At 46.7% G+C, this 27,265-nt stretch overlaps 1 protein-coding gene across 1 annotated transcript in view; it reads left to right on the top strand.

Annotated features, from left to right (window-relative positions):
- LOC137500478 (dynein axonemal heavy chain 7-like) overlaps positions 1 to 27,265 on the top strand; it is a 68,534-nt gene that overhangs the window by 6,868 nt on the left and 34,401 nt on the right. The window lies entirely within an intron of this gene.

Consider the following 27,265-nt stretch of genomic DNA (forward strand, 5'->3'; position numbering starts at 1 on the left):
GGGCGACCTTGGCGCGGACATGGATTGCGGTTGGTATACTGTGATGGACCTCCTGTGGATGGGAGAGGCTGAATACATCCATAGGTAATCCCTGCCTGTCGTAGAAGGCGACTTAAAGGGTCATGTGGCCATGGGCCCCTCTTTATTTTATTATTATTTTTCCGAGGGTCAGATGTAGACCATTCTAAATTTTGATGTGCGTGCTGCCCGGAGATGGGCCTCTTACGTGTGCGATTACGCCCAAAAGCCCGCAAGTGTCCACCCAGGACCATTGCGTGGTGGGAGCGCCATGTACCTTGGCAGTGGTATCCGCCTGACAACACAGGTCCCCGCACAGCCGAATGCCAGAAGGACATATTATTATTAATTATTTTTATTTTTTTCTCTATATTTAGTGCTCTGTAAACGCTATGGGGTACATGCTATTGCGGGTGACTGGAGGAAGGGAGTCTTAGTACTCATTGCCTCAGTCATGCCGTATTAGGCATCGTCCAACATCGGACCCCGGGCAGTACCTGCTATGACCAGGTGGGTATTGCCTTGGCTGCTTGGTTCGGCTACAGAGACCCCTGATCGGAGTGGGTGGCATTCGGGGAGGATGCTATCGGGCATGGCTTCCAAACGAAGTCTGCTCTCTCAAGGTGGTCCCCCACCTAAGTCTTTAACTTTTGCTTCCCTGAGAGGTTCAACTCCCTGGGAACATGCGCAGCGTGAAGGAATGGGATCCAGCTTCCCTAGGTTTCTGGTCGCTACCAGAACCGATGGGAACGATTTTAAGCTGGTGAAGTCGGTCCTTTTTAGTCGGCACATCGAAGGCGTCTATGGCGAACTGGAGGAACTTAAGAAAATGCGCAACGGTAGTTTGCTTCTGAAGACCCGTACAGCACTGCAAGCTGATCAGTTGCTTAAGTGCGAGCACTTTGGCGAAATCCCCGTCAAAGTGGAGGAGCATAAGTCCTTGAACCTGGTTCGCGGAGTCATCTTTCACCGCGACCTTATTTTGAACACTGACGACGAGTTGATGGAAGACTTGAAGAACCGTGGCGTGACACACGTCCGGCGCATTACGCGCAAGGTCAACGGTGAAGACGTTGCCACTGGTGCCTTCATTGTCTCTTTCAAGTTGTCAGTGTTACCAGAGAAAGTCAAGGTAACCACTTATCGTTGCGATGTGAGGCCGTACATCCCGCCTCCTATGCGATGCTATCAATGCCAGCGATTCGGACATATGGTATCTCGCTGTTCGAATCAGGCTGTATGTGGTACATGTGGACGAGTAGCTCACGGCGCGGAGGAGTGCACAACTCCATACAAGTGCACTAACTGCTCCGGTTTTCATTCTCCCCGGGATCGGAATTGTCCGACATACCTGAGTGAGAAGAAGATCCAGGAGATCAAGACCCTGGATGGTCTTTCCTACCAGGAAGCGCGCCGTAAGTTTCATTCTATGAATACACCTGCCCGTACACTCGATTATAGCTTGATAGCTCAGAGTCTTCCAGGTTCGTCATTTACGACCAAGACACCTGTCCAGACCGCTGCGCCCAAGGCGACTGTTGCTGCTCCCAGCAACGTCGCAAATAGTCAAAGCTCGAAGGGGGGGACCACCCCACCTTCGACCAACCAGAAGTCTGTGCCGGCTGGGAACTCCCAGCCGGCACAGCAAGGGGGGAAGACTAAGTCTCCCCCCCCCTAGGAGGTCGACGAAAGTCGTGCCCCAGCCGGCGGAGGCGGCTTCGTTGACCAGGGCTGGGAAACCATCTCCCAGCCCGTCTAAACCTGAAAAAAAGAAGGGGAAGAAGAGCGCCCGTTCTGAGCGCTCTCGGCCTTCCCCTGCGAAGGAGAAGTCATGCCCCCCATCTGGAGGGTATGAGTCTGCGCCAGGAGGCACTCCTGCTCCAAAACCTGCGCGCTCTCCTCGTAGGGGACCCCCACGCGCCCGAAAAGTGTCGAAGTTCTGGGCGGCACCCCTGCCATCTTTTGATGACGGGATGGATGTCGCGCTGTCCTCTACATCTACGGATGTAGAATTAGATAGTGTTTAGGCTAACGAGCATTTTTCGCTCATAACCTAACACTCCTTTTACAGTCCACACTATGGCACTGTTACAGTGGAATTGTAATGGTTATGACAGGCATCTTGCTGAGTTACGTCAGCTTATTAGTGAGTACGCAGCGAGTATAGTCTGTATTCAGGAGACCAATTTCAGACCTGGTCATCATACGGTCTTGAGGAATTTCAAACTATACTCGACAGAACGATACTATGCTCACCGGGCTTCCGGAGGCGCTGGCATTTTTGTACGTTCTGATAGCTACAGCGAAGAGGTTCCATTACGAACCCCTCTAGAGGCTGTAGCTGTTCGCGTCTCGCTGCCTGTCATAGCAACAGTGTGTAATGTTTATCTTCCACCAGGCCAGCATCTGAACATCAATGATGTCGCTGATCTTATAGATCAGCTTCCACCACCCTTCCTCTTATTGGGCGATTTTAACGCCCATCACCCCATATGGGGCTCTGAGACGCCTTGTCCCCGAGGAAGAGAGTTTGAAACACTTCTAACAGATCTGGATTTATGTATTTTGAACACAGGGGAACCAACTCACTTTAGTGTACGTTACGGCACATACTCTCGCATAGACGTAAGTCTATGCAGCCGAACGTTGGTTCCACTGTTTCGGTGGAATGCACACGATGATCTCTGTGACAGTGACCATTTTCCCATCGTTCTTACTTTGTTGAAACATAAACCCGTCGAGGCTCCCCCTCGATGGATTCTTAAACATGCTGATTGGCCAAAGTACACATCACTAGCTGTCTTTCACGATGATGTCAGGCGGACCGTCGGCGAGGAAATAACTTACGTCACCCAAGTTATTCTTGCTGCTGCTGAGGAGTCCATTCCGTTTTTCTCGGGGGCTCCTCGCCGAAAACTCGTTCCTTGGTGGAACGATGAAATAGCAGCAGCCATCAAAGAACGCCGTCGCGCTCATAAACGTTACCGTCGACAGCCTACTGTGGCCAACTTGGTAACATTTAAGAAACTCCGCGCTAAGGCGCGAGTTCTTATTCGACAAAGTAAGAAGGCTTCATGGGAGAGATATGTGTCGTCCATGACGTCGCATACTCCATCATCTCATGTGTGGACGAAACTTCGACGAATTTCGGGTATTCAAGGATCATCTGCTGTACCGGGAATTTCCATTGCAGGCAGTGTCGCCACTGATCCCCTCGCGATTGCTAATCTTCTCGCTAGTCATTTCGCGGATGTCTCTGGCTCCGGGAATTACAATCCTGATTTCCTCCCTCTGAAGCGGGAGGCAGAACGTCATCACCTTAGTTTTGCCACCCCAGCTTCAGAGGACTACAACGTGCCCTTTACGGAGTGGGAACTCCGCAGCGCCTTAGCGCTTTGCAAGGACACGTCTCCTGGACCGGACAACATCCATAACCAGATGTTGAAACACCTTAGTGATGATAGTTTACTATATCTCCTTCGTGTGTTCAACCGAATCTGGACAGAGGGTGATTTTCCGTCTCAGTGGCGAGAGGGCATAGTCATCCCTGTCCTCAAGCCTGACAAAGATCCTAAGTATGCAGGAAGTTACAGACCGATTTGTCTTACAAATTGCCTGTGTAAGCTCTTTGAGAGGATGGTAAATCGCAGACTCGTGTGGTGTCTGGAGAAACAAGGACTCTTGTCCGAGTACCAATGTGGATTTCGAGCCGCTCGATCCACCGCAGACCACTTGGTACGCCTGGAGAGCTCTATCCAGGATGCGTTTCTCCGCAAACAGCACTTGGTAGCTGTCTTCTTTGACTTGGAGAAGGCCTACGACACCACCTGGCGATATGGCATCCTTTCAGTCCTGCATCAATGGAGATTCCGAGGTAACTTGCCGGTATTTATTGCGAATTTCTTGTCCCTCCGTCTATTCCGTGTCCGAGTAGGGAGGACATATTCGCAATACCACGTTCAAGAAAATGGAGTACCACAGGGATCGGTTCTTAGTGTCACTCTGTTCGCGATTGCCATAAACGGTATTGTTGCGGCTGCTGGTCCAGCCGTAATACCGTCCCTATATGTGGATGATTTTGCTCTGCACTATAGCTCGTGCAGTATGGCAGTCGCAGAGCGACAGTTACAGCAAGCTATTAGGAGGGTGGAGAAGTGGACCTTAGAACATGGCTTTCGGTTTTCTGCCGCAAAGACCTCCGTTGTCCACTTTTGTCGTCAACGTACACTTCACCCTCATCCTGAGCTTTATCTAGGTAATGTCGTTCTTCCAGTTGTTGACACCTACCGATTTCTTGGGCTCCTTTTTGACAGTAAATTATCGTGGGAGCCACACGTGCGGCAGTTAAAAGTGCAATGCACCAGGAAGCTTAATATCCTTAAGTATCTTAGCAGCACTTCTTGGGGGGCTGACCGCACGGTGCTCCTGCGATTCTATCGGGCACACATTTTATCCCGGTTAGACTACGGCAGTGCAGCATATGGCTCCGCAAGACCAAGCGTTCTTGCGAAGCTGAACAGTATCCACCACAGCGGGGTTAGGTTGGCGACGGGAGCTTTTCGTACAAGCCCCATCGCTAGCCTGCTCGCTGAGTCTGGTGTTCCGCCTTTACACCTGAGGCGCCAGCAACTTCTACTTACATATGCTGCAAATTTGCGACAGATGCCACTTCATCCCAGCTATCCTTGCGTGTTCAACAATGGCAACCGTTTGCTGTACGCTGCTCGTCCTCGAGCGACGCGGCCGGTTGGGATACGCTTGGATAACATTTCCGAATTGTTTGACGTACCTTCGGTTCCTTGCCTTGTCAGACAACCAAGTGGGGTACCTCCGTGGGTCGTACGACGACCTGAAGTAATCCTGGATCTGCACACTGGTCCAAAGGAAAACACGGACCCTTCGATTTATCGGAGGCTCTTCCTGTCCGTTGTTGGCCGCTATCCAGGTTCAGTCGTCGTCTACACGGATGGTTCAAGGTCAGATACGAAGGTGGGCTGTGCGTTCGTTGTTAACAATGATAGGTTCCTTTTTGCTCTTCCGGCAACCTGTAGTGTGTACACAGCAGAGCTCTATGCTATCTATGAGGCTCTGCGGTACGCACTGTACAATGAGCGCCGACACTTTCTTCTGTGTACCGACTCCTTGAGTTCGCTCCAGTCTATAGATACCTGTTTCCCTCGGCACCCTCTGGTGCAGCTAATCCAGGACCTGCTGGCCGGGTGTTGGGATGCTGGCACCAGAATCACATTTCTGTGGCTCCAAAGCCACATGGGCATAGAGGGAAACGAGTTAGTAGATCAGGCTGCCAAGGAGGCAGTTACACTGCCCACGTTGCCTTTCCAGGTTCCAGTAAGTGATATTCGCTCCCAGCTGAGACATCTTGTTATGTCGCATTGGGAGATGGAGTGGCAGGCCATTCCACTTCCCAATAAGCTGAGAGCGATAAAAGGAACAACGAAGGTATGGAGGACTTCCCTTCGGGCTTCGCGGAGGGAAGCCGTGGTATTATGTCGTCTTCGGATCGGCCACGGTATCTTGACTCACTCGCATCTTTTGAAAGGAGAACCCCCTCCGGTGTGTACCTGCGGCGACCATCTTACCGTGGTGCACATCCTTACGGAGTGTGTGGACCTGGTCGATCTGCGCCGTAGTCTTAACCTTCCGAGTACTATCTCTCTTATCTTGCGTGATGACGAGCAGTCAGCAGACCTCGTCATCCGCTTTATGAGGGATAGTGGACTGTTTTCTCGTGTGTAATGCTGTCCTTTGTCCTAGTGTGTTTTGTGTCACTTTCGCTTTTATCCTATTGACTTAATTTTAGTTTGTTTTGCGTATTTTAATGTGTTATTTTAACGTCTCTCGTAAATTATGTACTACCAGGCAATGCCTTATTCTTTTGTTTTCCTGTAGTTTCTCTTATTTTATTAGAAAATACGGCATTGCGTATTAGATCCACTGATTGTTTTAATCTCACCCTCATTTTTCTCCATCATTTTGTTAAACTCTAGTCAGTGGATATGTTTTTAAAATTTTAACATCATCTCTCATGTCGTTTATCACGTTCCATTAGGGGCCGATGACCTTCGATGTTAGGCCCCTTTAAACAACAAGCATCATCATCATCATTTCCGACATACCTGAGTGAGAAGAAGATCCAGGAGGTCAAGACCCTGGATGGTCTTTCCTACCAGGAAGCGCGCCGTAAGTTTAATTCTACGAATACACCTGCCCGTACACTCGACTATAGCTTGATAGCTCAGAGTCTTCCAGGTTCGTCATTTACAACCTTGACACCTGTCCAAACTGCTGCGCCCAAGGCGACTGTTTCTGCTCCCAGCAACATCGCAAATAGTCAAAGCTCGAAGGAGGGGACCACCCCACCTTCGACCAACCAGAAGTCTGTGCAGGCTATCAGTTCCCAGCCGGCACAGCAAGTGGGAAAGACTAAGTCTCCCCCCCCCCCTGGGAGGTCGACGAAAGTCGTGCCCCAGCCGGCGGAGGCGGCATCGTCGACCAGGGCTGGGAAACCATCTCCCAGCCCGTCTAAACTAGAAAAGAAAAATGGGAAGAAGAGCGCCCGTCCTGAGCGCTCTCGGACTTTCCCTGCGAATGAGAAGTCATGCCCCCCATCTGGGGGATATGAGTCTGCGCCGGGAGGCACTCCTGCTCCCAAACCTGCGCGCTCTCCTCGTAGGGGATCCGCTCGCTCCCGAAAAACGTCGAAGTTCTGGGCAGCACCCCTGCCATCTTTTGATGACGGGATGGATGTCGCGCTGTCCTCTACATCTACAGAAGTAGATAGTATTTAGGCTTACGAGCATTTTGTCGCTCACACCTTTTATAGTCCACACTATGGCACTGTTACAGTGGAATTGTAACGGTTATAACAGGCATCTTGCTGAGTTACATCAGCTCATTGGTGAGTACGCAGCGAGTATAGTCTGTATTCAGGAGACAAACTTCAGACCTGATCATCATACGGCCTTGAGAAATTTCAGATTATACTCGACAGAACGGTACTATGCTCACCGGGCTTCCGGTGGTGTTGCCATTTTTGTACGTTCTGACACCTACAGCGAAGAGGTTCCATTAAGAACCCCACTTGAGGCTGTCGCTGTTCGCGTTCCATTGCCTGTCATAGCAACAGTGTGTAATGTTTATCTTCCACCAGGCCAGCATCTTATAGCTCAGCTTTCACCACCCTTCCTCTTATTGGGCGATTTTAACGCCCATCACCCCATATGGGGCTCTGAGACGCCTTGCCCCCGAGGAAGAGAGCTTGAAACACTTCTAACAGATCTGGATTTATGTATTTTGAACACGGGGGAACCAACTCACTTTAGTGTACGCTACGGCACATATTCTCGCATAGACGTAAGTCTATGCAGCCGAACGTTGGTTCCACTGTTTCGGTGGAATGCACACGAAGATCTCTGTGACAGTGACCATTTTCCCATCATCCTTACTTTGTTGAAACATAAATCTGTCGAGGCTCCCTCTCGATGGATTCTTAAACATGCTGATTGGCCAAAGTACACATCACTAGCTGTCTTTAACGATGATATCAGACGAACTGTCGGCGAGGAAATAACTTAATTCACCCAAGTTATTCTTGCTGCTGCTGAGGAGTCCATTCCGTTTTTCTCGGGGACTCCTCGCCGAAAGCTCGTTCCTTGGTGGAACGATGGTATAGCAGCAGCCATCAAAGAACGCCGTCGCGCTCATAAGCCTTACCGTAGACAGCCTACTGTGGCCAACTTGGTAACATTTAAGGAATTATTATTATGTATAAGCTTCATATCCGTATTGATTGGTATCACTATATAGAAATAATATGAGTCACCACCTTATCAATACATTATTTTCCACGAACCTGCTACGCAGGCGTAGCAGGGGGAGAGGTGATACTCCCACGTGGCGCGTCCCAGGTGGCGGATAGGGGGGTCCTAACCGGCTTGCCGGCGGACTTGAGGGAAATAAAATACCTCTCGCGGACCAAACACACTACCCCCTGCGGGTGGGGGACGCAAATGTAGAATACACCCGCGGTATCCCCTGCCTGTCGTAAGAGGCGACTAAAAAGGGCGACCAAGGGCTGACTGAATTAGAACCATGAAACTAATTTTGAATCGTATCATCACGCGGGGAACACCATAGGTTGCCTGTACTTGCGAGTAATACCACTAAATTCGGTACGAAATAGGTTTGTGATTAGTAGAAGTTAAAGCCTGGCCTGGTGGATTCCAGTACCCGTTTGTCGTACCCATGTGTGCAACACCGCGGGTCTGGGCGTAGCCTGTGAGTTGTACCACTATGTGAGCAGCACCGTGGGTCTGCGTTGCCTGTGATTAGTACCCACTATGTGAGGAACACCACGGGAATACCGGCGCCCGTGTTTAGTACACCTAGGTGGGGAACCTTCTCGGTTTGCGTTGACACTGAGTTGCGCCATTGTGTGAGACACACCATAGGTCTGCGTTACTTGTACGTATTGCAATACTTGTGAGTAGTACCATCTTTTGTGGAACACCGTGAGTCTTCGCTACTTCTGATTAATACCCCAACATGACACATACCATGGTTCTATTTTACTCGCGACATGTACCATTCTGTGGGGCCTTAGACGTGGATATTTTGCACCCCCTTTAGACACCAAGCATCATTGTGCTTTATAAGTGGTTCCTTGGTCGGTAATAATGTAATTTTCGATCTGTATTGAGTCCGATCCACTGGTTTTTGTTTGTTTGTTTTGTGTTTTGTTGAGTTCCTCTCCATCCATTCATTCTTCATGCCATATTTTATTTTTATTTTGGTCAGTGGATGCCTTTGCAATTTTTGTTCTTTCATTTCGTAACATTTTGGGCCGATGACCTTCGCTGTTAGGCCCCTTAAAACAACAAGCATCATCATCATCAATACATTATTTTATTTACTACCAAACTGGTAAATATGGTCAATACCGGTTTCGACCCCTAAGGGGTCATCCTCAGTTGACACATACAAAATATCTACAAAAACATCACATATAAAGGTTAATGTTTAAAATTCATATGTCATTAAAATGCTGGTAAGTACATCTTAGTTTGGATATGCGTATATTGTGGGATTTATTAGTTTGCTCTATTTGAGCTATTATATAGGTCTTCTGTTCTCTTGTGTACAGTGTCAAAAGTGTTATATTGAATGTAATTCATCCATTTGACAAAATGGTAGTGAATTGACTATTAAGTATGTACATTTACTGAGAGGTACATGCTATTCTACTTTACAATTTATATTACACAATATGAAGTAAAATTATTGCATTTGCACACATATGATGGAAGTCCAATGTAGGGTCTTAAAGATATACTGTTTGGATTTTCAGTATCCTAATTACATTTCATGTAGTGGCTCACCAGGTTTACCTATTCACTCATTTAGTTCAGTTAAATACATATAAGGACCTTGTCGATTTGAATTCCTATGACTAAAATATTGGTATATGATACCTTGTTGACGTGGATCCTTAATACTAATGTATGAGTTTGTAGCACCTTCTATTCTTGTTTTTTGTCTTAAAATAGAGTTGTGCCTTGACACAGTTTATTTTGTTAGGTGCAGGCATATAAAAGTCTTGTTAAAATGAACCCTTAGGGCTAAAATACCGGTATGAGATACCTGTTAAAATACTTTAGAATAAAAGTACTGATATGTGGTGCTATGTGCATATTCTTAAACATAAATGAGTTTAACATAGTTTGATAACAGTACTGTAGGTTATTATGATTAATTGTTGTAGTTTAATGGCTGGTCCTTTAGAAATATATAAATGTTTACTTGAATAGGACCGAATACATGTTCATGCGTTATGCATTACGAGTGAAATTGCGTAACATTTTGATAGTAATAACTGGCAATTTTGTGGGATTCTGCTGTTGTTGTAGCTGGAAATCTTGAATGTTATTAAGAAAGCGTTCTCTTCTTGTCGCGTGTCGTATTCAGGTTGGGTTGGTGACTATTATGAGATGAAGTACATTTTGGATGTCGTATGTCTTAATTGAGTTGCACGTTGGTTGTATCGTAAAAGCTTGTTGTAAATTAATATATCTGTAAGTAGAAATAATAAGTGTGTTAGATGATGTATCATAGGAATGTAGTGGCAAGTTATATATCGTATTACTTACATTAGCTGTTGAGATCGTGCACTCTGTGTGGCTGTCTGTTGAGATCTATAGCGTGTTGTTGTGAGGTTATAGTTTGCGGCGGTAGAGGGGAGGCTTGGAGGGATGGGTGGAGCGCTTGTAACGGGAGTGGGGTTAAAGGAGGAGAGGTCTTGGAGCGGTCGATTTGTATTTATGGATTTTTGTTTATCAATTCTTTTTAAGTAATAATCTTTCAGGAGGGGCATATAACATTCCACTTTCAAAGAAGGATTTCAACAAAGAACTAAACATAATTCATGAAATAGCCAAACAAAATGGATATAAAAGAGAAAAGATAAACCAGATCATCAACAAAGTAAAAAACAAACCAAAAACTAAGCTAACAAGAATCACCAAATATAAAAAAGAATACGCACTATTTACTTACAATAATAACCATATACACTCCATAACCAACATCTTTAAAAAACAAGGCCTAAAAATAGCATACAAAACTACACGCAATAACACCAACATACTATACAATTCGTTGATGCGATGTACGGAGGCTTCATATTTTCAGGGCAGAACGGTAAGTCATTATGAGAAGTGTGAACTCTTTAGGATACTGTAAGTCAACTTCGAGGAAATAGCCTTTATCAGCTTCATCGCCTAGGGCGTGCAGCTGTAAAGCATCAATTTCGCACTGCATTAGCCAGCGGAAACCACTCACCGGTAGACGCTTACTCACCGCCCACCCATACTGATTATTAGCATCGAGATAAACATTATACTGAGATTCCTGACTAGAATCGAAACTCGGCATGTACTTATTATTTGCCTCAGAATACCGCCCACTGCACTGACTTAGACCGCCTCGAATAGACGATTTTATAAAGTACATCATATCAATATCAGTTAGCAGTTCCAAATTCACCTGCGTGTATTTTATTATGTCATCCCAACTTAACCCAGGCGCTGTAAAATACTGACATGCGTCAAGGCTGTAGGTTTTCTTGCAAACACAGCGAAAAGTTTCGAAAACATCAGCTAACAAAAGTACATCCGTCTTTAAATATAAGTCGGAATATTCACCTAGCGTTTGAATGTGGAACTGCTCCCAGATATGTTGTGCGTGTAAATAGTCATCATCACTAATATGCGCTGAATTCAGCGAGCTGTAAAATGATTGTTTCGATGGTAAAGCACGTTCTTCGAGGCGTTCTAAGCAGTCAAGATATTCATAACAAAAAACACCCTTACGCCCAAGTAAATTAAACTGTGCTTCTTCAGGAAAAACGCGTCGAATTTCCGTAAATTGTTCTGGCTGTAAATGACTAGAAAGTTTATCGAGGCTACTCGCCATAAAGCGAAACGAGTCAAGGAATCTCAGTTTTATAGAATGCTCCTCATCTACTTTTACAGACTTTGCAAATGCAATGTACCGCTCTTTATTCTGAGGGATTATATCTACTTTTTCATCTGAAGCTCTAAATTGTGAAATGATGAAATGTGAATCGTAACCAGATAAGTTATGAAAAATTACAGGGATAAATTTAGGAACTCTGTACTTAAGATTACAGCTATTATGAGCGGCACATCTGTAGAAACCAGTTAAATGATCATGATCAAAAACTTTAGGGTCATTTTCGGAAAATTCCCCATCACAAATGCCACATTTTGTAGCACGTTCATGATCATTTAACTGAATTTCGATGAGTGGCTTCATAGGAATATTACTATTTAGAATACGACCAAGACGTGCTGCATCACTTTCAAGTTTTTCTAAAAATACTTTAGCAGCATCAGGTCCTCGATACAGTTCTAACTTGTTAAGCGTACTATCATAACTACACTTGATGTAATACGCGAAGCTATACGGGACATGCATGTGCGTAATATTAGTGAAAGAGTTGTTAGGATTAGGTGAGCATGTGCTGCATGGCTTGAGCATGGCTTCAAAGTCTGCATAAATCACGAAAGGTACCCACATCTGCTTGTCATAATTTGTAAACTTTAAAACATTATTGCCTGTAGTAGGTATCTCTGTACGTACATGATTGCAGTCATTCTTGGAATGGTTCGTTAACTGATCTTCAGTTCTAAAATACTGCAAACATCCATCATATAGCCACTTTTTACACCTTTCTTTGGACAACTGACTACCAACAAGTCTACTCAGATTTTTAATCCAGCAAAAGTGGCTATTCTCACTGTTTTCGATATAGAGTAAGTTAACATGAGTATTCTTCTTATGACATGTATAATACAGAGGACCTACTACAGACTTTTTCTCTACACCATACACATTAATGCTAATGTTATTTAGTTCTTCAAAGCGCTTAATGTCCTTTAACTGAATAGGAAATTCTATGCTATCTAAATTTAGTTGCGTTGAATAGTGTGGATACGATGATGTTCTTTTAGCTACGTCTGATTTAGCAGGATTTAAAGCTGACATCACCGCCCATGCAAAACATGCTTCGTCATTGTTTTGGATGTTTACAACAGCTTCTTTTCGCTGAATCTATGTCGGCAGCTCGATGTACGATGAACCTCGCATAGGATTGTACTTATTGATGTTAACTTCTAGATACATTATTTCAGCTAAAGCCCACCCTGATTCCTTTTCCTGAAATTCCTCGCTCTTAGTTGAAATAATGTTCGAGACATCCCTAAGTACATCACCAAAATTAGTTGACTGACTTATGACGAAATTTTTCGTATTAAATGATTTAATGTCCGTTATTTCCGATTCACCCGTGCTTTTAATGAACAAGGCGAAAAGTTTAAAATTAACTTTAAATGCGTTTTGATTCGACAAAGTTTTAGCGAGAAGCTGTTGTACATCCGGTTGAACGCAATTTAAAAAGTTTGAAGTGCTCTGAAACTTTTGACTGGCACGAATTCTACAACAAAAAATCCTGCTTTTAAATGCAGTATTAATTTCCTCGATGTTTGCATTACAGCCACTTTTACTAGCATTATTTTTATGCTCATTACTGCGTAAGTGCCCCTGAAAATGCGAAGATGGTACATCAGTGTTACAGTGCTCGCAGTGAATAGTTTGAAGTTCATGATTTCTTCTAGGTTTTTTACTACTAGTACATTGTACAGGTACATCCGTTTTTTACGCTTTACTCCTATTACCTGAGGGTTATAGTTGCAAGTAGATACCTGATGCGCTTCTACTAAGTGAGCCTCGTATCGCTCTACGTTAGCGAAATACACACCACAAACTTTAGATAAAGCAGATGTTATGCTAGGGTGTTTTGATTTCATATGGCGCATGAAGTTATCTCGCCTTGTGAACGTTACATTGCATTCTTCACAGCAGGGGAACATCTGAAAAGAGAACAACCAATAGAGATTAAACGAAAGTTGCTATGTTCGAAAGAAACAAAGTTTCAACCTATAGAGGTCAGTCGCAAAGAACAAACGAAAATTTAATTAATAACGGTCAACCAGCATGAGGATTGAAGAAAACAACTATGTGTCAATAGAGATTATACTAAAATTACGATGTTCAGAAGAAACCAAGTTTCAACCTATAGAGGTCAGACATTGCTGAAAGTTTGAAATTATAAGATTAATCTCTTCTACAGCATGTGGATTAAAGAGAACAACTATTTATGATTAGACTAAAGTTACGATGTTCGGAAGAAACCAAGTTTCAACCTATAGAGGTCAGACATTGCTGTAAGTTTGAAATTATAAGATTAACATCTTCTATAGCATGCGGATAGAAGAAGGAAACTATTTAGCAATAGACTAAAGTTACGATGTTCGGAAGAAAACCATGTTTCAACCTATAGAGGTCAGACATACCTTAAAATCTTCGCACTGCAGACTGTTACTCGGATGAATAAAATGCGTGCGTTCAAGCCTGAAGCTCGAATGATAATATTCTGGTCGTACCTAAAAAGAACTACATATATGAATGTAGTGTAGGGTACGTCAGCTGGCCTAGCTATCTTTAAAACTCAAAGTTCGAAACATACCTTAAAATGCACGCGCTGCAAACTGTTACTCGGATGAATAAAATGCGTACATTCAAGCCTGTAACTCGAACAATAATATTCTAGTTGTACCTAAAAAAGAACAAACATATGAATGTAGATGTTAATTACCTAGCGTGGAAGTCGCTTTGCAAACACTAACAGTTCAAGCTTACCTTAAGTTGAAGGCTGAAGAATAATATTCACAGCAGACAGTACTTAGACGGGGATGTGCACGCAATAAACACACACAAAGAACTGTGAGCGCTTCACGCAGACTGTAGCGAGTAAATATGCTGCTTGTTACCAAGCGGATATCAGAGTCGATGACATCTGCGGTACAGTTGGAACTAAATGTTTATGCAACAAGAGCTCTCCTGAGTACCTTACGCTGAGTTCTGCAGGCTGACGTATTTAAGCACTAAGCCGGAATCGAACCTGCTGCTGATGCCGAAGTGCTAGAATTTAGGAGTTCTGCAGCAGATCGAACCTGGGAAAGTCAGCGCGCGCGATTGCAATGTTTGGGAAAAACCAAGTTTCAACCTATATGGTTGTAAGTTTGAAGTTACAAGATTAACCTCTACCATGTCTACACCTTCTAACCCGAGAGTGCTGAAAACCAAAGCGCGAGTCAGCTAGCCTAGAGTTGCGATGTTCGGAAGAAACTAGGTTTTAACCTATAGAGGTCGGACATGGTTATGAGTTTGAAATCATTAGATTATCCTCTTCCTTGTCCACACCTTCTCATTCTATCGTAAAATGCTAAACACAATGAAGGTTGTAAAAGTTACTTGGTTCCTTAACAGCTATCTTAGCTATTTTAAATTAAAAACCTTTATTACCTAGCGTAAAAGCAGATGTAATAATACGATACGAAAGGACAAGTCAGCTAGCCTAGAGTTGCTATGTTTGGAAGAAACCCAGTTTCAACATATAGAAGTCAGACATAGTTGTGAGTTTTAAATTATGAGATTAACCTCTTCTATAGAATAAGAATTGAAGAGAACAACTATTTATTAATAGAGAGATTAGCTTAATGGTGCGATGTTCGGAAGAAACCAAGTTTCAACCTATAGAGGTCGGACATTGCTGTAAGTTTGAAATTATAAGATTAACCTCTTCTATAGCATGAGGATTGAAGAGAACAACTATTGATCAATAGAGACTAGCTAAAAGTTGCAACCACGAACCTGCTACGCAGGCGTAGTAGGGGGAGAGGTGATACTCCCACGTGGCGCGTCCCAGGTGGCGGATAGGGGGGTCCTAACCGGCTTGCCGGCGGACTTGAGGGAAATAAAATACCTCTCGCGGACCAAACACACACCCCCGGTGGGTGGGGAGGCAGACGAATAATACACCCACGGTATCCCCTGCCTGTCGTGAGAGGCGACTAAAAGGGGCGACCAAGGGATGATTGGATTCGGACCATGAAACTCCTTGTGATTAGTACCACCACGCGGGGAACACCATGGGTCGTTATCACTGCGCGCAGTACCACTATGTTAGGTACCAAATAGGTTTGTGATTAGTAGCAATCAGGAGCACCACGCGGTCAGGTTTTTACGGTACCTGTGATTAGTAGCACTAGATGAGCGACACAAGGGTTCTGGCTTGCCTATGATTACTACCCACTACATAAGGTACGCCACGGGATAGTACGGGTCCCTGTGGTCAGTACACGTATGTAATGAAAACCATAGGTTTGCGTTGCCTATAAATGGCGCCGCTATGTGTGAAACACCATAGGTCTCTATTACCTGTGCGAATTTCATTACCTGTGAGTAGTACCATAATGTGTGGAATACCGCGAGTCTACGATACTGTTGCTTAGTACCGCACCATGTCAACTACCATGGTTCTTCTTTCCAAGCGATAAGTACCATTATGAGAGGCCGATGACCCCTTTAGCTTGCAAGCATCATCATTTCAGTATTGACCTCTAGAAGTAGTCCCTTGGTCAGTATTGCCATTGTTCTCCGTCAGTTCCTGAGACTGAGATATTGCGGGTCGGCTCCACTGATTGTTTTAACTTCATATCCATCCGTTCATTTTTCGTCCTCACGTTTTGAATTCTGGTCAGTGGAGGATTTTGTATTTTTATTTTGTCATTGCATTTCATCTCATTTCGTATCATCAGGGGCCGATGATCTCGATGTTAGGTCCCTTAAAACAGCAAGCATCATCATCATTAAAGTTGCAATGTTCGGAAGAAACCCTGTTTCAACTTATAGAGGTCAGACATTCTTGTGAGTTTGAAATTACAAGATTAACCTCTCCTATAGCATGCGGATAGAAGAGAACAACTATTTATCAATAGAAATGAGCTAAATGTTACGATGTTCGGAAGAAACCCAGTTTCAACCTATAGAAATCGGACATGGTTGTAAGTTTGAAATTATAAGATTAACCTCTTCTATAACATGAGGATTGACGAGAACAACTATTTATCAATAGACTAAAGTTGCAATGTTCGGAAGAAACCAAGTTTCAACCTACAGATGTCAGACATTGTCGTGAGCTTTACTAAGCTAAGCCTACATCCACAGTACCCCCTACCTGTTAGCAACAACACGAAACGCTGGGGTTCCGAAATATACAAGTTCTACAAGCAGACGTATTTGTACTACGATTAAACGGGAAGGTTTGTGCTCACCTCGACAAGCTGCTAATAATTTTAATGCGAACTGTACGCGTGCAGTGGACTTCGTACTCCGCTGAGGCAAACACATTCCAGGTAGGACCTGGCTAGCCGGATGTAGCTTGTGTGTGTGTGTGTGTGTGTAGGCTTGCTTCAAACTCCATCTAAAAACACACATCCCAGATACTTTTATTCTTCAGGTACTCTAAAGTCTGCTTATTCGAAACCCGGTGCTAGTACATACCTACTCGCAAGGTTTAACGCCTGAAATGCACTAGGAAGAAGCTAGCTGCTGCTCTCCTCCTGTTTTTACAACCGGTTGCCCCTTCATAACATGAGATTTTAAATTGTAAGAACCTATTTTACGGCCGCATGCCCTTCCTGACGCAAGAATCTGTTTTTACAGCTAGAAATTTAAATCACAGTTTCTTGAACTATTGTTTTACCGCTATATGCCCCTCCTAGCGCTGAAAGACCAGGATTTAGCCAGTTAACATTCCTGATGTAACAACAAGCATGTTAGGTGCATGTTATGCTAAGCAAACAATCGCTATCATACGCAAGCCGTTCAAAACTGTACTCTTGTTTTCTCTTAGAACAAATCGATGTTCTGATCATATGTTGTATCGAGTACAGTGTTCGATTATATATATTCTTAATCGCTTCCTTTTAAAATGTCCGCATCTCTCATGTCGTTTATCTCGTTCCATTAGGGGCCGATGACCTTCGATGTTAGGCCTCTTTAAACAACAAGCATCATCATCGTCATTAAAATGTCCGCTACTACGATCAAGAGCGCAGCACGGTGCTCTCAGATGGCGGATGTGGAATTTGCCGCCACCACATGTCAAAGAATAAAGATGCCAACACGATGCTGTCTTAGCAGCTTTTCAAATTGTCCGCATGATAGCAGCACGATGCTCTGTAGATTAAAGTTGGCGGTCGCAAGAGGGCAGCACTGTGCTCTGTAGATTAAAGATGGCGGATGACAGCTGACGAAATTGCCCGCATGAGGGCAGCACGGTGCTCTGTTCATTAAAGATGGCGGATGACAGCTGTCAAAAAAGCATGTGACTTTGTTTCCAAACAAGAGCACGTGGAATTTGCCACCACCGCATTTCAAAGGTATCTAGCTAAAGAGGGTAGCACGGTGCTCTCTGGATTAAAGATGGCTGCTGTCAAAAAGCATTTTTCAAATTATCCGCCACCAAATTTCAAAGGTATGTACTACAAGAATGCAGCACGGTGCTCTCTTGATTAAAGATGGCTGCTGTCAAAAGGCATTTTTCAAATTATCCGCCACCACATTTCAAAGGTAAGTAGCTAAAGAGGGCAGCACTGTACTCTCTTGATTAAAGATGGCGGATGACAGCTGTCAGAAAAAAGCACGTGAGTTTGCTTCAAAACAAGATCACATAGAATTTGCTACCGCTACAAAGAGGGCAGCACGGTCCTCTCTGGATTAAAGATGGCGGATAGCAAAAGCACGTGTGTTTGTAAAGCACTTCGAATTTGCCGCCACCATATAGAGTGCAGCACGGCGCTCTCTCGATTAAAGATGGCGGATGACAGCTGTCAAAAAGCACGTGGATTTGTTTGCCGATTCAAATCTCGCGCTAGTGAGGTTAAGTTGCTAGCACTAAGGTTTAGGCCTGCCAAGATGGCAGCACTGCGGATGACAGGTGACGAATTTACAGCTACTGCGATAAAGAGGGCAGCTCGGTGCTCTGTAGTTTAAAGATGGCGGATGACAGCTGTCAAAAAGCACGTGGATTTGTTTACAAATTCAAATCTCGCGCTAGTGAGGTTAAGTTGGTACCACTAAGGTTTAGGTCCGTCAAGATGGCTGCACTGAGGTTTGCGATACGTTGTTGTCTGTCAAAAAGCACGTGGCTGTCAAAAACACGTGGCTTTGTTTACCGATTCAAATCTCGCGCTAGTAAAGTTAAGTTGGTACTACTGAGGTTTAGGCCCGTCAAATTGGCAGCAGTGAGGTTAGCGATGCGTTGTTGTCTGACGAAAAGCACGTGGCTGTCAAAAAACACGTGGCTTTGTTTACCAATTCAAATTTCGCGCTAGTTAGGTTAAGTTGGTACCTCTGAGCTTTAGGCCCGTCAAGATGGCAGCAGTGAGGTTAGCGATGCGTTGTTGTCGATGACAGCTGTCAAAAAGCGCGTGGCTTTGTTTACAAATTCAAATCTCGCGCCAAAATTCAAGTTTCCCGCGGGAGGCGGAGGCCTCTCCCGATAGCCGGAGGAGGAGGTGGCCGCCGAATTCCTGTATTATACTACTGGCATCCCGTATTAGGCATCGTCCAACATCGGACCCCGGGCAGTACCTGCTACGACCTGGTGGGTATTGCCTTGGCTGCTTAGTTCGGCTACAGAGATCCCTGATCAGAGTGGGTGGCATTCGGTCAGGAAGATTTCGGGCGTGGCGTCGAAATAACTTCCGCCTGCCACCTCGTGTAGTTAGCTACCCAAGTCTCTAACTTCTGATTCCCTAATAGGGCAACCCCTTAGGGAACAAGAGCAGCGAATTGGTCTGGGTTCGAGCTTCCCTAGGATCCTGGTTGCTACCAGGACCGTTGGGCATGACTTCAAGCTGGTGGAATCGATTTTATTTAGTCGCCACATTGAAGATGTCTATGGTGAACTTGAGGACCTGAAGAAAATGCGCAACGGTGGTTTGCTTTTAAAGACGAGCTCTGCGCTCCAAGCAGATCGGTTGCTTAAGTGCGATCACTTTGGCGATATCCCCGTCAAAGTGGAAGAGCACAAAACCTTGCATCTGGTTCGTGGAGTTATTTTCCACCGTAATCTCGTCCTGAACACTGACGATGAATTGATGGTAGACATGAAGCACCGTGGCGTGAACCATGTCCGGCGTATCACCGCAAAGTCAATGGTGAAGACGTTGCCACGGGTGCGTATATCGTCTCCTTCAAATTGTCCGTTTTGCCATAGAACGTCAAGGTAACAACCTATCGGGCGATGTGAGGCCGTACATTCCGCTTCCTATGCCATAGATTCGGACACATGGTATCTCGTTGCCACGAACCTGCTACGCTTGCGTAGCCGGGGGAGAGGATATACTCCCACGTGGCGCGTCCCAGGTGGCGGATAGGGGGGTCCTAACCGGCTTGCCGGCGGACTTGAGGGAAATAAAATACCTCTCGCAGACCAAACACACTACCCCCTGCGGGTGGGGGACGCTCATGCTCCGGCGTTGGACGATGCCTAATACGGGATGACTGAGGCAACGAGCACTAGTACTCCCTCCAGTCACCCGCAATAGCATGTACCCCATAGCGTTTACAGATCACTAAATATAGAGGAAAAAAGAATAAGTAATTCATATGTCGTAAGAGGAGACCTAAAGGGACCCAAGGGACTCTCAACTTGGGAGTGTGGCTTGGCGACCACGGGGCCCTTTGCTGCGTCTTGACATTGCTTCCACATACTTGTGCCAGGCTCCTCACTTTCGTCTATCCTGTCCGACCTCCCTTGGTTAACTCTTGTTCTTTTCTGCCCCCGACGGTATTAGAGCATTCGAGGACTAGGGAGTCTTTCATTTTACGCCCTTCGAGGCCCTTGCCTTTCTTCGTCCGTTACTTCATCTTTTGAAGTGACGGATCCCTTCTTTCTTCTTCTTTTCTCTCTCTCTTTACGCCCTGTGGGTGGGGGATAAAACGAATAATACACCCACGGTATCCCCTGCCTCTCGTGAGCGGCGACTAAAAGGGGCGACCAAGGGATGCTGCTATTAGAACCATGAAACTACTCTTGATTGGTACCATCACGCGGTGAACACCACGGGTCGCCTTTACTTACGAGTAGTACAAGTATATTTGGTACGCAGTAGGTTTGTGATTAGTAGCAGCAGAGAGTGGTTCCACTGTGGGTTTCCATTACCCGTGATTAGTACCATTGTGAGAAACACCACGGGTCTGGGCGTTGCCTGTGGGTTGTACCACTATACGAGCGACACCGTGGGTCTGCGTTGCCTGTGATTAGTACCCACTATGTGAGGAACAACAATGCGGAACTCCCGTGACTAGTACACCTAGGTGAGGAAACTCATCGGTTTGCGTTGGCTATGAGTGTCGCCATTCTGGGAGAAACGCCATAGGTTTGCGTTATCTGTACGAAGTACAATGCTTGTGATTAGTACCATTTGTGTGGAACACTGTGAGTCGCAAGTGTCCACCCAGGACCATTGCGTGGTGGGAGCGCCATGTACCTTGGCAGTAGTATCCCCCCGACAACACAGGTCCCCGCACAGCCGAATGCCAGAAGGACATATTATTATTAATTATTTTTTATTTTTTTCTCTATATTTAGTGCTCTGTACACGCTATGGTGTACATGCTATTGCGGGTGACTGGAGGAAGGGAGTCCTAGTGCTCATTGCCTCAGTCATCCCGTATTAGGCATCGTCCAACATCGGACCCCGGGCAGTACCTGCTACGACCAGGTGGGTATTGCCTTGGCTGCTTGGTTCGGCTACGGAGACCCCTGATCGGAGTGGGTGGCATTCGGGGAGGAAGCTATCGGGCATGGCTTCCAAACCAAGTCGGCTCTCTCAACGTGGTCCCCCACCTAAGTCTTTAACTTTTGCTTCCCTGAGAGGTTCAACTCCCTGGGAACATGCGCAGCGTGAAGGAATGGGATCCAGCTTCCCTAGGTTTCTGGTCGCTACCGGAACCGATGTGCACGATTTTAAGCTGGTGAAGTCGATCCTGTTTAGTAGGCACATCGAACGCGTATATGGCGAACTGGAGGAACTTAAAAAAATGCGCTACGGTAGTTTGCTTCTAAAGACTCGTACAGCACTGCAAGCTGATCAGTTGCTTAAGTGCGAGCACTTTGGCGAAATCCCCGTCAAAGTGGAGGAGCATAAGTCCTTGAACCTGGTTCGCGCAGTCATCTTTCACCGCGTCCTTATTTTGAACAGTGACGACGAGTTGATGGAAGACATGAAGAACCGTGACGTGACATACGTCCGGTGCATTACGCGCAAGGTCAACGGTGAAGACGTTGCCACTGGTGCCTTCATTGTCTCTTTCAAGTTGTCAGTGTTACCAGAGAAAGTCAAGGTAACAACTTATCGTTGCGATGTGAGGCCGTACATCCCGCCTCCTATGCGATGGTATCAATGTCAGCGATTCGGACATATGGTCTCTCGCTGTTCGAATCAGGCTGTATGTGGTACATGTGGACGAGTAGCTCACGGCGCGGAGGAGTGCACAACTCCATACAAGTGCACTAACTGCTCCGGTTTTCATTCTCCTCGGGATCGGAATTGTCCGACATACCTGAGTAAGTTTAATTCTACGAATACACCTGCCCGTACACTCGACTATAGCTTGATAGCTCAGAGTCTTCAGGGTTCGTCATTTTCAACATCGTTACCTGTGCTGATCGCTGCGTCCAAGGCGACTGTTGCTGCTTCCAGCAACGTCGCAAATAGTCAAAGCTCGAAGGGGGGACCACCCCACCTTGGACCAATCAGAAGTCTGTGCAGGCTGGCAGCTCCCAGAAGGGGAAGAAGAGCGTCTGTGCTGAGCGCTCTCGGACTTCCCCTGCGAAGGAGAAGTCATGCCCCCCATCTGGGGGTTTGAGTCTGCGCCAGGAGGCACTCCATCTCCCAAAACCACGAACCTACTACGATGGCGTAGCAGGGGGAGAGGTGATACTCCCACGTGGCGCGTCCCAGGTGGCGGATAGGGGGGTCCTAACCGGCTTGCCGGCGGACTTGAGGGAAATAAAATACCTCTCGCGGACCAAACACACTACCCCCTGCGGGTGGGGGACACACATGCAGAATACACCCGCGGTATCCCCTGCCTGTCGTAAGAGGCGACAAAAAGGGGCAACCTTGGCGCGGACATGGATTGTGGTGTGGTATAATGTGATGGACCTCCTGTGGATGGGAGAGGCTGAATACATCCATAGGTAATCCCTGCCTGTCGTAGAAGGCGACTTAAAGGGTCATGTGGCCATGGTCCCCTCTTAATTTTTTATTATTTTTCCGAGGGTCAGATGTAGACCATTCAAAATTTGATGTGCATGCTGCCCGGCGATGGAGCTCCTATGTGTGCGACTACGCTCGAAAGCCCGTGCCAGCAACCACCCAGGACGCGGCGGGTGGGAGTGTCATGTACCCCGGCAGTGGTATCCGCCTGACAACGCAGGTCCCCGCACAGCCGAATGCCAGAAGGACATATTATTATTAATTATTTTTATTTATTTTTCCTATTGTTAGTGCTCTGTACACGCTATGGGGTACATGCTATTGCGGGTGACTGGAGGAAGGGAGTCCTAGTGCTCATTGCCTCAGTCATCCCGTATTAGGCATCGTTCAACATCGGACCCCGGGCAATACCTGCTACGACCAGGTGGGTATTGCCTTGGCTGCTTGGTTCGGCTACAGAGACCCCTGATCGGAGTGGGTGGCATTCGGGGAGGATGATTTCGGGCATGGCGTCGAAACAACTTCCGCCTGCCACCTCGGGTAGTTCGCTACCCAAGTCTTTAACTTTCGATTCCCTAAGGGGGGCAACCCCTTGGGAACAAGCGCAGCGACTTAGTCTGGGTTCCAGCTTCCCTAGGTTCCTGGTTGCTACCAGGACCGATGGGCAAGACTTCAAGCTGGTGAAATCGATTCTCTTTAGTCGCCACATTGAAGGTGTCTACGGTGAACTGGAGGACCTGAAGAAAATGCGCAATGGTGGTTTGCTTTTAAAGACGAGCACTGCGCTCCAAGCAGATCGGTTGCTTAAGTGCGACCACTTTGGCGACATCCCCGTCAAAGTGGAAGAGCACAATACCTTGAATCTGGTTCGTGGAGTGATTTTCCACCGCGATCTCGTCCTGAACACTGACGATGAATTGATGGAAGACATGAAGCACCGCGGCGTGACCCACGTCCGGCGTATCACACGCAAAGTCAACGGTGAAGACGTTGCCACGGGTGCGTTTATAGTCTCCTTCAAATTGTCAGTGTTGCCAGAGAAAGTCAAGGTGACAACCTATCGTTGCGATGTGAGGCCGTACATCCCGCCTCCTATGCGGTGCTATCAATGCCAGAGATTCGGACACATGGTATCTCGTTGTTCGAATCAGTCAGTGTGTGGTACATGTGGGAAAGTAGCTCACGGCGCGGAGGTATGCACACCTCCGTACAAGTGCACTAACTGCTGTGGTCTTCATTCTCCTCGGGATCGGAACTGTCCGACCTATCTGAGTGAGAAGAAGATCCAGGAGATCAAGACCCTGGATGGTCTTTCGTACCAAGAAGCGCGCCGTAAGTTTAATTCCCTGAATGCACCGGCCAAGACACTAGACTTCAGCTTGATAGCTCAGTCCCTGCCAGGTTCCTCATTTTCCTCTGCAACACCTGTCCAGAAGATCGCTGCGCCCAAGGCGGCGGTTGCTCCTGCGAGCAACGCCGCAAAGAGAACAAGCTCGAAGGCTGGTCCATCCCGGCCTTCGACCACCAATCTGCCTGTGCCGGCTAAGAAACCTACGCCGGCACAGAAGGGGAAGAAGACAACGTCTCCTTCCCCTACACGGTCGGCGAAAGCCGCGACTAAGCCGGCGGAGGCGGCATCGTCGACCAGGGCTGGGAACTCCCCTCCCAGCCCGTCTAAACAAGAATCGACGGCGGGGAAGAAGAACGCCCTTAATAGGCGCTCTTCCAAATCTCCTACAAATGGGGTGTCACGCCCTCCACCTGGAGGGCCTGATTCTGCGTCAGCAGGTCTTCCTTCGGGGAAACCTGCGCGCTCCCCTCGTGGGCAGAAACCCTGCACCCGGACTACGTCGAAAAGTTGAAGGCCTGCATCACCTCGTCTGATGACGAGGAGCTGCACATGGAACACGAATCTCCATCTTCGGATGGGGATGTGAGTGTAGGTTAGGTTAGGTGGCATTCCGTTGCTCCTATCCTAATCCTCAGAAGTCCACATTTACAATATGGCACTGTTACAATGGAATTGTAACGGTTATGATAGGCATCTTGCTGAGTTGCGCCAGCTCATTAGCGATGTCACTGATCTTCTCGATCAGCTTCCACCTCCCTTCCTCTTGTTGGGAGATTTCAACGCCCATCACCCCATCTGGGGCTCTGAGTCACCTTGCCCCCGGGGAAGAGAGCTGGAAACATTAGTAACAGAGCTGGATTTATGTATTTTGAACACAGGGGAACCAACACACTTCAGTGTACGTTACGGCACATATTCTCGCATAGACGTAAGTCTATGCAGCCGAACGTTGGTTCCGCTGTTTCGGTGGAACACACACGACGATCTTTGTGATAGTGACCATTTTCCCATTATTCTTACTTTGCTGAACCACAAATCCGTCGAGGCTCCCCCTCGATGGATTTTTAAACATGCTGATTGGCCAAAGTACACATCACTCGCTGTCTTTCACGACAAAATCAGGCGGAACGTCGGCGAGGAAATAACTTACATCACCCAGGTTATTCTTGCTGCTGCTGAGGAGTCCATTCCGTTCTTCTCGGGGACTCCTCGCCGAAAGCTCGTTCCTTGGTGGAACGAAGACATAGCAGCAGCTATCAAAGAACGCCGTCGTGCTCACAGACATTACCGTAGACAGCCCACTGCGGCCAACTTGGTAACATTTAAGAAACTCCGCGCTAAGGCGCGAGTTCTTATTCGTCAAAGTAAGAAGGCTTCATGGGAGAGATATGTGTCGTCTATGACGTCACATACTCCATCATCTCAAGTGTGGACTAAGCTTCGACGTATTTCGGGTATCCAAGGATCATCTTCTGTACCGGGAATTTCCATTGCAGGCAACATCGTCACTGAATCCCTCCTGATTGCTGACCATCTCGCTAGTCATTTCGCGGATGTATCTGGTTCCGGGAATTACCATCCTGATTTCCTCGCTCTGAAGCGGGAGGCGGAACGTTCTCACCTTAATTTTGCCTCTCAAGCTTCAGAGGACTACAACGTGCCCTTTACGGAGTGGGAACTCCGCAGCGCCCTAGCGCTTTGCAAGGACACGTCTCCTGGACCGGACAACATCCATAACCAGATGTTGAAACACCTTAGTGATGATAGTTTATTATATCTCCTTCGTGTGTTCAACCGAATCTGGATGGAGGGTAATTTTCCGTCTCAGTGGCGAGAGGGCGTAGTCATTCCTGTCCTCAAGCCTGACAAAGATCCTAAGTATGCAGGAAGTTACAGACCGATTTGCCTTACAAACTGCCTGTGTAAGCTGTTTGAGAGGATGGTAAATCGCAGACTCGTGTGGTGTCTGGAGAAACAAGGACTCTTGTCCGAGTACCAATGTGGATTTAGAGCCGCTCGATCCACCACTGACCACTTGGTACGCCTGGAGAGCTCTATCCAGGATGCGTTTCTCCGCAAACAGCACTTGGTGGCTGTTTTCTTTGACTTAGAGAAGGCTTATGACACCACATGGCGATATGGTATCCTTTCAGCCCTGCATCAATGGAGATTCCGAGGTAACTTGCCGGCGTTTATTGCGAATTTCTTGTCCCTCCGTCTATTCCGTGTCCGAGTAGGGAGGACATATTCGCAATACCACGTACAAGATAATGGAGTCCCACAGGGATCGGTCCTTAGTGTCAGTCTGTTCGCGAATGTCATCAACGGCATTGTTGCTGCTGCTGGTCCAGCAGTTATACCGTCGCTATATGTGGACGATTTTGCTCTGCACTATAGCTCGCGTAATATGGCAGTCGCAGAGCGACAATTACAACACGCTATTAGGAGGGTGGAGCAGTGGACCTTAGAATATGGCTTTCGGTTTTCTGCCGCAAAGACCTCTGTTGTCCACTTTTGTCGTCAACGTACTCTTCACCCCCATCCTGAGCTTTATTTAGACAACGTCGTTCTTCCAGTTGTTGACACTTACCGATTTCTTGGGCTCCTTTTTGATAGTAAATTATCGTGGGAGCCACACGTGCGGCAGTTAAAAGTGCAATGCACTAGGAGGCTTAATATCCTTAAGTTTCTTAGCAGCACTTCTTGGGGGGCTGACCGCACGGTGCTCCTGCGATTCTATCGGGCACACATTTTATCCCGGTTAGACTACGGCAGTGCAGCATATGGCTCCGCAAGACCAAGCGTTCTTGCGAAGCTGAACAGTATCCACCACAGCGGGGTTAGGTTGGCGACGGGAGCTTTTCGTACAAGCCCCATCGCTAGCCTGCTCGCTGAGTCTGGTGTGCCGCCTTTATACCTGAGGCGCCAGCAACTTCTACTTACATATGCTGCAAATTTGCGACAGATGCCACTTCATCCAAGCTATCCTTGCGTGTTCAACAATGGCAACCGTTTGCTGTACGCTGCTCGTCCTAGAGCGACGCGGCCGGTTGGGATACGCTTGGATAGCATTTCCGAATTGTTTGACGTACCTTCGGTTCCTTGCCTTGTCAGACAAGCAAGTGGGGTACCTCCGTGGGTCGTCCGACGACCTGAAATA

This window comes from Anabrus simplex, chromosome 4 (genome assembly GCF_040414725.1).
Source record: "Anabrus simplex isolate iqAnaSimp1 chromosome 4, ASM4041472v1, whole genome shotgun sequence".
Classification (NCBI taxonomy): Eukaryota; Metazoa; Arthropoda; class Insecta; order Orthoptera; family Tettigoniidae; genus Anabrus; species Anabrus simplex.